The sequence below is a fragment of the Octopus bimaculoides genome, chromosome 15 (genome assembly GCF_046866305.1).
Source record: "Octopus bimaculoides isolate indiv1 chromosome 15, ASM4686630v1, whole genome shotgun sequence".
In the NCBI taxonomy this organism is placed as follows: Eukaryota; Metazoa; Mollusca; class Cephalopoda; order Octopoda; family Octopodidae; genus Octopus; species Octopus bimaculoides.
In genome coordinates this window covers 23,662,668-23,673,540 of record NC_142942.1, presented here as the reverse complement: position 1 = coordinate 23,673,540, position 10,873 = coordinate 23,662,668, and positions in this window count along the sequence as shown.

Below are 10,873 nucleotides of genomic sequence, written 5' to 3'. Positions count from 1 at the left end.
TCTCTCTTTAATTATTGTACATTGTTCTTTCATGAAGGTGAGATACTACTACCATTATTATTATTATTACTACTACCATTATTATTACTACTACCATTATTACTACTACCATTATTATTATTATTATTATTAAGGCAGCGAGCTGGCAGAATCATTAGCAATACTTAGTGGTATTTCGCCTGTTGCTACATTCTGAGTTCAAATTCTGCTGTGGTTAACTCTGTCTTTCATCCTTTCAGGGTCAATAAATTAAGTACCAGTGAAACACTGGGGTTGATGTAATCAACTGGCTCTCCTGCCCCCAAATTTCAGGCCTTGTGCCTATACTAGAAAGGATTATTATTATTATTATTTAAGGCAGCGAGCTGGCAGAATCATTAGCACACTGAATGCTATGCAGCTTTTCAGCCTGAGTTCAAATCCTGCCAAGGTCAATAAAGTATCACTTGAACACTGGGTCTCAATGTAATTGACTCAGACACTCCCCTCAAAAAACTGATGCCCTTGTGGAAAAATTTGAAACCATTATTTATAATTATTATTTAACAAGCTAGCAAAATTGTTCGCCTGAGACAAAAGGCTTGGTGTTGCTGCTTCTGGTACTTTACATCCAGGGTTCAAATCCTGCCACGCTTATCTTTGCCTTTCAGCCTTCCACAATCAATAAATTCAAGTAACCGGGTAATCGGACTTGGACAAAATGCTTAATGGTATTTCTTCTAAGTTCAAATTCTGCCATGGTCAACTCTGCCTTTCAGGGGTCAGTAAAATAAATACCAGTGAAGAACACTGGAGTTGAAGCCCCTCAATCTCCTCCTTCAAATGTCAGGCTTTGTTCCAATAATAGAAAGAATTATTATATTGTTTTGTTTATGTATTAAATTTTTCCTTTATGTTTTCCATTTATTTGTGATGGAACTTGTTGAAGCCACACATGCCAGAAATGGAGATGAAGGAGTAACAAGGAAATATTCTATCTCTGCTGGTAAAAAAAATCTGCTGAAAAGCACTTCTCCCCCTTCCAAAAGAAGAAAAAAAAGAAGAAAAGAACCAACACCAACAACAACAAATGGAAGACCAGAGTTTTTTTTCTTTTTTTTTTTTGTTTTCACTTTAAACACATTACTTTAATAACAAAACGTCCAGGTGATTAGCTGAAGCCAAAGATTTTGAGGCAAAAAATTCAGTAAATAAAAAAAAAAAAAAAGGTATCCAACAATATTTCAGACGTTTTCAAGAATTTTGAGGGGAAAATTGATTTTTTTTTTTTTGGTAGAGATTTTGTCTTTTCATTTTTATTTTTTGTAAGGGGGGGGGAGGAACAAATTTTTGTGGGAAAACACTTTGATTTAAATATCTCTTGTGTTATTATTATTATTACGTGTGTATGTGTAAGCACAAGATAAGCTTAAAAAAAAAAAGAGAGAAGAGATATAGGTAGAAGAAGAAAAGATTTTTTAATCTTTTTTGTTTGTTTTTAATTTTTTTTATTAACAGATTTTTAAGGTTTTTGGACGATAAATATCTGAACTATGTAGCTTTCTTGTTGAATAAATTGCAAACATTGTATTTTAAAAAAAGTTTAGTTAGGGGCTGGGGGCTGGGTCTATTTTTTATTCCGTAAATCACCCACATATATATTATACATGTCTATATATATATATATATATGCACACACATGTATATGTATATACCTATATATTTATGTATGTATGCACATATATATTGTGTGTGTGAGTAAGTGTATGTGTATATATATATACACACATGCACATATATATATATGTACACATAAACAAATATAAATGGAGAAATTCGTTGTTCTCAGGGATTTATTATTCTCCAAACAAGAATTTTTTTTTTCTTCAATAATTTAGACGTTGTCTGCAGTTTTGTAATGAAAGAAAATAATGAAAAAAAATTTTTTTTTGTCAAAGTAATAAAAAATTTTTATTGTTTTTATTTGTCCTATTTTTATTTTTTTATTTTTATTTTTGCGGAACAAAAAAGAGAAAGTGGGAGAGAGAGAGAGAAAAAAATGGTTAAATTGAATTCGGACGGATATGTTGTTTTTTTAATATCTTTGTTCATTATGGTTTATTATATATTCTTTCAACAAATTTAGTGTTTTTATTAGTTGTGTCTTTATACTGCTTTTTGTATATTTTCTTTTTCTTTCTTTCTGTGTGTGTGTGTGTGTGTGTGTTTCTGAGCGTATAAGTGTGTGTGGGTGGGTGTGTATGTGTGTTCGATTGATTTATACAAAAATTTACAACAAATTACATGAAAAATGATGGAAAAAAAATTTCAAGGAAGCGAGATGAAAACAGTCTGGGAAAGTGAGAAGAGGAGTAAAAAGGGAGAAAAAAGAGAAAATAAATAAATTTTAGTATAAAAAAGTGAAAAGGAATAAAAATAAAAATGATGATAAATGAATCACCATTATTATAAGTAAAACAATTTTTTTTTTGCCCCTCTCTTTCAGGTTTTTTTTTTTTTTTGTTAAATTTTTATCATCTTTGAGACAATGAAAGCGTCGGTAAGTGACCCAGTCACTTGAAAATAACCACAGATCCAGTCCCAATAGTCTTGCAGGGTTTCGTTCAGAAATTTATTTTTCTTTGAAATTTTAAAAATGAAATATAAAAGGAAAAAAACAATTCGTTTTGCCTACTCAAGGGCTATAAAAGTCTTTTTTTTTTAAATAATTTTCTTACAAACAATTTCACAAAATTTACGAAAAGACAAAAAATTCAATGCATTAGAAGTAACACACGTTTATATGTATAATACATAAATATATATATGTATACATACATACACACACATATATATACACACATTTACTTATATATACATACATGCGTATTATATATAAATGTGCATATGTATACATACACACACACACATATATATATACATATATATATATAAACATGAGAGTCATGAAATTTGTAAATGTAAAAAGAAAAAAATGGTGTGAGCATACCAGTTGTCAAAATTCTTTGAGGCAGAACAAAACATGCAAAAAATGTTTTAGCAGCATAAATTAACAGGCTCCTACTGACGAGTCTTTTAGAGACCTTGTGCCCATTATAGCTGGAATCACTGGCCAGTCCTCAACTCATTATCTTAGCAAACAACCAGCAGTCTTCATTGAACACAATGTGACCTTCACCACACACACGCACACACACATGCTTGTTTATATATTGATACAAGCACTTACAAATCATTTTGTGGTTATTTTGGAAGATATTTCTTCAACTGCAACATGGAATTGTTCCAAAAAGAGATTTTTAAAAATATGCAAAAATGAGAGGAAGAACAAAGAATGAATACAAATTCCTAAAATGAAATAGAAAATTCCAAAAGTTTCTGCAAGCGAGACATTTTGGTTTATTAGAAATGGAGAGAAAAACATAATTCTGTTTTCGATGGATTAAAAATATTGCAATAAAAAAAAATAATAATAAAAAATGAAAAAAATACAGGAACCTAATCCCATTTTGGCATTTAAAGAGGTCTTGGAACAGATGCAAAGAAATCTGTGAAGAGAGCCCTCCACCAATTAAGGCACAATGCATCATGGTAAATTAGCTTTATAGAAATACCATTTTTCTATCTCCCAAAATTCCAAAAGTGCAACAATAATAGACAATTTGTACACACAAAGCACAGAAATATAGAAAGTCGGTCACACGTCTTCATAGATGCAGGTTTTTTTAGCAGAGAGACAAGTGTCTGCCTCTGGCTGGCTAAGACAACAACAACAGTCTCTCTCATTCAACTTCTACCCTCTGTCGTATAATGCTCATTCCACTGACAGCTGGACAAAGTGAGGCACATAGATTTTAAGTATCCTGCCCAACGACACAAAATGAAATGCCAACAGTTGTAAGAAGGAAACAAACCCACAAACAAGCAGTTGCAAGTTCAACATCTCACCTACTTGGCCACTTCATTTACTAAGAATAATTAATAATAATAATTAATAACAATGTTGCTAACATGGAGACAAGGCTTGAAATTTGAAGGGAAGGGTGCAGTCGATTAGATCAACCCCCAGTACTTGACTGGAACTTTATAGAACCTGGAGGGATGGAAGGCAAAAGTTAACCATAGCAGAATTTGAACTCAAAATGTAAAGAGCTGGAACAAAGTACTGCAAGGCATTTGGTCCAAAGCTCTAAGGATTTTCTGCCATTCCACCAATAATAATAATAATGATAAAAATATAACAAGAATTGAAAAAGTGGGACTGGTTTCACAAAATCTTGTCAGTGAGTCTTTTGTTAATTAACATGCTGGATCATTATGAAATTAATTAATAATAATAGTTTGGCAGACTGGCACAAGGCCATAAGTTTGTTACAGTTGATTGAATTGAGCTTTAGCACATGTTCGGTGTTTATATTTGTATCTTGTGTGTGTGTGTATGTATCTGTACTTATATATACATGTATACATTTATATACACATATATATATTCACACCTATATACATACATATAAAGAGAAAGCTACCTCATATCATCCAAAAAGAGAAACAAAGTTGGCAGCAAGAGGAATTAAACTCAAACATGTCAAAAATGGTGAGTAAAGGTTATAGCATCATTGATGAAGATGGTGGAAAAGGGAAGAGACAACTGATTGGTGACATTGTTTGGGGTCAAAGATGTCCAATTCTTGTTTGTTTATTTATTCATTCAAAAATAAACACTCCTTTAGCAAGGTAATTATTTATAATTAAATTTCAGCTAAATTAACTACCCCCACCTTCCTACAGCTAACTGCCCCCACCCCCACCCTCCCTGCCTTACAGCTAAGAAGAAAAGCACCAGCCAAAATATTAATATGATGTAGAAAAATCCAAAAGAGCAACAAACAAATCATTACATCCCACCACCAGCACAATAATAATGATAATAATAATAATAATCCTCTCTCCTGAAATTTCGGTGGGGAGCAGAGCTAGTCAATTACATTGACCCCAGTACATAACTGGTACTTATTTTATCAACCCTGAAAGGATGAAACACAAAGTTGACTTATCTTTTTGGAATAAAACAATAATAATAATAATTATTATTATTATAATAACAACAATCCTTTTTATAACAGGCACAAGGCCTGAAATTTTGGGAGAGGGGACCAGTTGATTTCATTGACCCCAGTGCATAACTGGTACTTATTTTATCGACCCCCAAAAGGATGAAAGGCAAAGTCGACTTCAGTGATGCACAAAATGCTTCACAGCTAATTATAATGGCATAAGGCTGGTAATTTTAAGGGGAGGGGTTAACTGATACTATTGAATGCAGTGCTTCACAGGTAGTTCTTCATGGCCTTAGAACATAAAGAATTTGAATAAAATACAAGGTATTTCCTTTTAATATTATAACAATTCTGTCGAATAGCAACGAGAACAAGAGAGAAAATCTCAGTTTCCCCTGGATTTAAATTTGGGAACGAGATTGAAATATCCCCCCCCCCCCATCTGACCCTGAAGCTGTCAAGAAAAGAAGGGAAGAGAATGATGTGGTGGGGGGAAACAAATGTCAGCACAAAAGGAAGACTCCAGCTGTGTGTGTGTGTGTGTGTGTGCGTGTGCGTGTGTGCATGATATTATGCAAAGCCCAAACCTTTTACAATGCAATATTTTACAATACAATGCTTGGACACACACACACACAAGTTGCATTGTTTAAAATTGTTGTAAAATCCTATACACACACATCAAACATTCAAAAAGCTGATGTAGAATATAAAATTCATTTTACAAAGGTTGGCTGTCAACCACTTCTAAAATATATATATATATACACATGTGTATGTATGTACTAAACAGCTGATATAGAGTCAATGGTTTACTCTCTCACTGATATTCAAGTCCATTGCTGTTTCACAGCAGACCAGGATCTGAGCAGTGACAGAGTAAAACACACACTAGCTTTGTACAAGCACATGTATATAAACATATGAACACACACACACACACGTAGAAAGATAGATAGATAGATAGATACAGACATACAATTGGCATGATAATTGCTTTTCTAAAAGAAAAGAAACTAAATGATGAAATGGTTATGTAATGATAAAAAGGTGTTGTCTTGGAATGTCTTCAGCCAGCATCCATATTCCTGCTAGAATTACGATGGTTCTGTTTCTCTGCAGTCATCTAGTACCAATATGTGGACAACTTTTAGGACACGAGTTGAGCTCAGCACCGGATTTTAGAAACAGAACAGAATGGGTGAAGGAGAATACACGTGTTAGAATTAAATACATATATGTACACATATATAAAAATTTATATGTGCACACACACATATGTGTGCATACATATACACACACACAAAATACATATATATTCATATACATGTATATACATACACATGTGCATGCATATCATCATCATCATATATATGAATGTATATCCTCGACTTCATTCTGTTGTATTTATTAGTTTCTTCATTATGCAGTTTTGATTGAATTTATTATTATTTAAAATTCCATTATTTTTGTTTTAAATTTGAAATCAGAAAAAATAATACATACTGTAAAAATTACAAAAAAAAAAAAAGAAAAAAAAAAGAGATAGCACAAAAAAAAAATATTGTAAATTAAAATTCAAGAACGATGAATGCAATTTCAGAACACAGCACTTGAAATATTAACGAGATTACAGGCTGAAGAGAAAACGATAATTAGAAAATTGAATGCATTATATTTTATGGTGAGTGTGTATATGTATGTGTATGTGTGTGTGTCTGCATGTAGGGGGAGGGGTTCCCTTTTCTGAGTGCTATTTATTTTCTTTTATTATTATTATTATTATTAATCATCAATTTTCCTTTAATCCATAAGAAAGATCAGTATTTAGTCAAAAAAGAAAAAAAAGCAAGAGTAAGAAAGACAAAAATCTTAAGCTGTAAGATTTCAAACAATTTCTCAAGTTTTCAAGACTTTTTTCTTTTTTCTTTTCTGTAAAGGTTTTACCTTTTTTTTTTTAAATAGATTTTAAAAAATAATTTTTTTCTCCATATTTTTTAAGAAAAGAGAAGGAAAAAAAGGAAAAGAGAGAAAAGACAAAATGTTTTGATGAGAGAAGAATGTATGACAATTTCAAACATGCATTTTTTTTGTATCACATTTAACAACTTCTACATGAAAGAGTGTGTGTGTGTGTGTGTGTGTGTATACACAAACATATATACATACATGCACACAACAATGTTATACAATACAAAATACATACACATGTCCTCTATGTAGAACTACATGCGTATCTATTTTCATACATAATTTTATTCAACATACATATACATGTGTGTGTGTGTGTGTGTGTGTATACACAAAAAATAAAAAGAAAGCAAAAATAGCCACTGGCAATTTGTCAAGTTATGGGAGAAATTTATCAAGATATACACATATGTATGTATATATATGTGTGTGTATATAGAGTAGGTAGGAGATAAAAAAAAAAGAAACCCTATGAATGAAAGAATATTATATGCAAAAGGTTGAGAGAAATACACAGACATACAAAGTAGGATTTGGAATGACATCTGAGTGGGGAGGGCCATATCAAGCAGGATTGGATAGAAATAAAGGAAGAGGAAGGAGGCAGAGAGTATTTGAGATAGGATTTCATTTTAGGAATTGGTTTTGGCTAAATGGGGACATGCAGATATGCCTGATGTGAGGTTTGTTAAGAAAGGTTTTATGAGAAAAAAAATGAACGGCAAAGAATGGTGGAATGGTGTGGATATTTTTCAGCAGAATATCATTTATAGATCATGGAAGACAGCAGTCTCTAGGGTGAGTGAATGTGTGTGTGTAGATGAGGTGGCTCAAAATGACAACTACCGATAAGTGCAATACACAAAATAGTTGCCCCTTCAACCATTTATGTCGCATTACAGCCAAACATATATTTGTATATCTGTGCATATGTTATAATATGTGTACGTATATGTATTCATGTGTATAAAGGGTTCATTATGGTATGTATGTATATATAAAGTAAATATTTGGTTAAAAACCCCTTGTGCTTTTCCCATCCAAAAGAGTTTTTTTTAATCTAAAATTTAATTGCAAGTTCCTCTGATAAAGTTACTTGGAGTTTCTAAATTTTTACGATGTAAACAATATATATTCATGGGGAGTATTTGTACACATGTAGAGTATATGTGTGTCTGTGTGTGTGTGTGTGTATATGTATATATATATATATATATATATATATATATATAGTGTTGTGTACACTCTATTATAAAAACTGCTCGAGCAACATGGCCAAACTCTATTTCGAAATCGTGGAATAAGTACAAACAGCATGACAATGATGATGATGTTGATAATGAAGGTGATGGGGCTGATGCTGTCAGTAATGGTAAAAAGATGACAACAAAATGTTGAGAAGATCGAGCAAGGGCACAAAGTTGTGTTATGGCAAGAAAACTTATCTAAGTTCTGTGAAGTTGGTTCTTGGTGAGGGCATGGAATTGGCAAAACAATTCACACATAAACACACACACACACTTGTTTTATGTCTATTTTCCATACAAGCATGGATTAGATGAATACATGTTACTGAATGACTAAAATACATGGTCTTAAATACACATGGGAATGCTTTCAAGCATAGATCAGTAGATCTTCACATCGGTAAATCCATATGTCTTCATAGAGACTACATGTATTTTCATACACACACACAATGTGTGCGTGCGTGTGTGTGTGTACGAATATATATAATCCGCCCCCCCACCACCACCATACACAGAATATTTCTATCCCTTAATTTCGAAGCTAGTTATGGGTGCATAAGTGTGCCTAGTACAAAACTCTAATACCATAGCAAGAGACAGAGACATGGAGATGGTGGCAGAGGTGATGATTGTAATAGTGATGATGATGATGATGATAGAGAGAGAGAGAGAGAGAGTGAAAACAACATACACCAAAGAGAACAAAGCTGAGTAGGAAAATGTGCATACAAACACATACACACACTTATGCATGTGTATATATGTATATATACACACACACACATACATAAATATTTACACATACATAGAAACATGTGTATATATATATATATATATATATACACACACACACACACATATATATGTATGTATGTATACACACACACGTGTTATATTTAATCATGATTTAACTTAGCTCAAGATTACTTTAAGTTTTATGGGCATGTAGGACATGTCCACCTTGTCAGATGTTCAGAGGCAGATTGGAGTCTATGAAAGAAATCCAATATGCATACAAACACCCACGTAAAACATACATGTACATTTAACTATGTATGTAGACATGTACATGTCTACATGTGTCAATGACAGACAAAATAAGATAGATCGACAGACATAAATATATATACATACATATATATATGTATATATATATATATATATATATATATGTATACACACATATAAAAGATGTAGATTGGCATGAAAAATGTCCAAAAATAATGAATGATATAAATTGAAAACACCTTGTATATTTGAGGAGAGGGGGAAAAAAATATAAAGAAAAGCTGGGAAAGAAGAAAAAAAATTCATCAGTAATTTCGTGTCACATAATTAGATCTGAGCAAAATTTAAGGGTCAATTATAGGGGACAAGAAAGAAAAACCCATGAAGGGATAGTAACAAAAAAACAATTTTTTTCAGATTTTTTTTTGTTTTATAAATGACATAAAATACATCCATGCTAATAGTTGTTCATGGAATCAGATCATCCACTTTTATACACAAACATACATAGACAGACATATATGCGCACACACACATACATGTAAATGTAAACAAGACAAATGTTTATTTGAAAAAAATCTTAAATGCGTAAAATATTTCCACCGGATAATTAAAACTGATTTAATGAATTGCCTTCAAAAGGTGGATTTTGAAAATTATACATCCACACACACACACACACACACATCTGAGTAAGTATATATGCTGGAGTACATACAGATTTTTACATTTATATAAACACACACACACATATATCCTTTTGGGGGGAACACTGCATCTTGAAGCATATCACCTAAAGCTGTAAATATTAGGTTGAATACACGTTATTATTTATAACAATGTGATGTGCTTCGAGATCCAAAGTTCTCTGAAAAGTTGATACAAGTCTTATGACATACACACACACACGCACCAAATTAAAACCCCTTCCTCAAAATTTGCATATATAGAAATAGTTAAGATTATTATTAACAATACTTTGGCGTCCAGCTTAACCTGAAAACCAAGCAAACATTCTTCTTAACAAACCCTATTACTTAATTAAAGAAATTACTTCAGAACTGCATTCATGTTAATTGCCAAAAAGTTTACTCCCTTTATTATCATAATTTATTCAATTCCCTAAAGGTGACAGATAAGCAGAATCGGTAGAGTGTCGTACAAAACAGACTGTGGTATTTGTTCTGAGATCAAATCAAGTCTTGGCTGACTTTATCCTTTCAAAGGTCAATGAAATACGACACCACTCAAATAATAGGGGGGGGGGGTGTTTATTAATTAAGCCTCTTTTCTTAAAATTGCTGATCTTCAACCGAAATCAGAAATTATTATTATTATTATTATTATTATTATTATTATTATTATTAAGGTGGTGAGCTGTGAGAATTGTTAGCACATCTGATAAAATTCTCAAAAGTTTTTCTTCTGACACTCTACGTTCTAAGTTCAACTTTGCCTTCCATCCATTTGGGAACAATAAAATCAAGGACCAGTCAATAACTGGGGCCAATGGTATTGAATGATCTCCTTTCCAAAATCTCAGGCCATGGACCTATCAGAGAAACCCTTATTATTATTATTATTTTC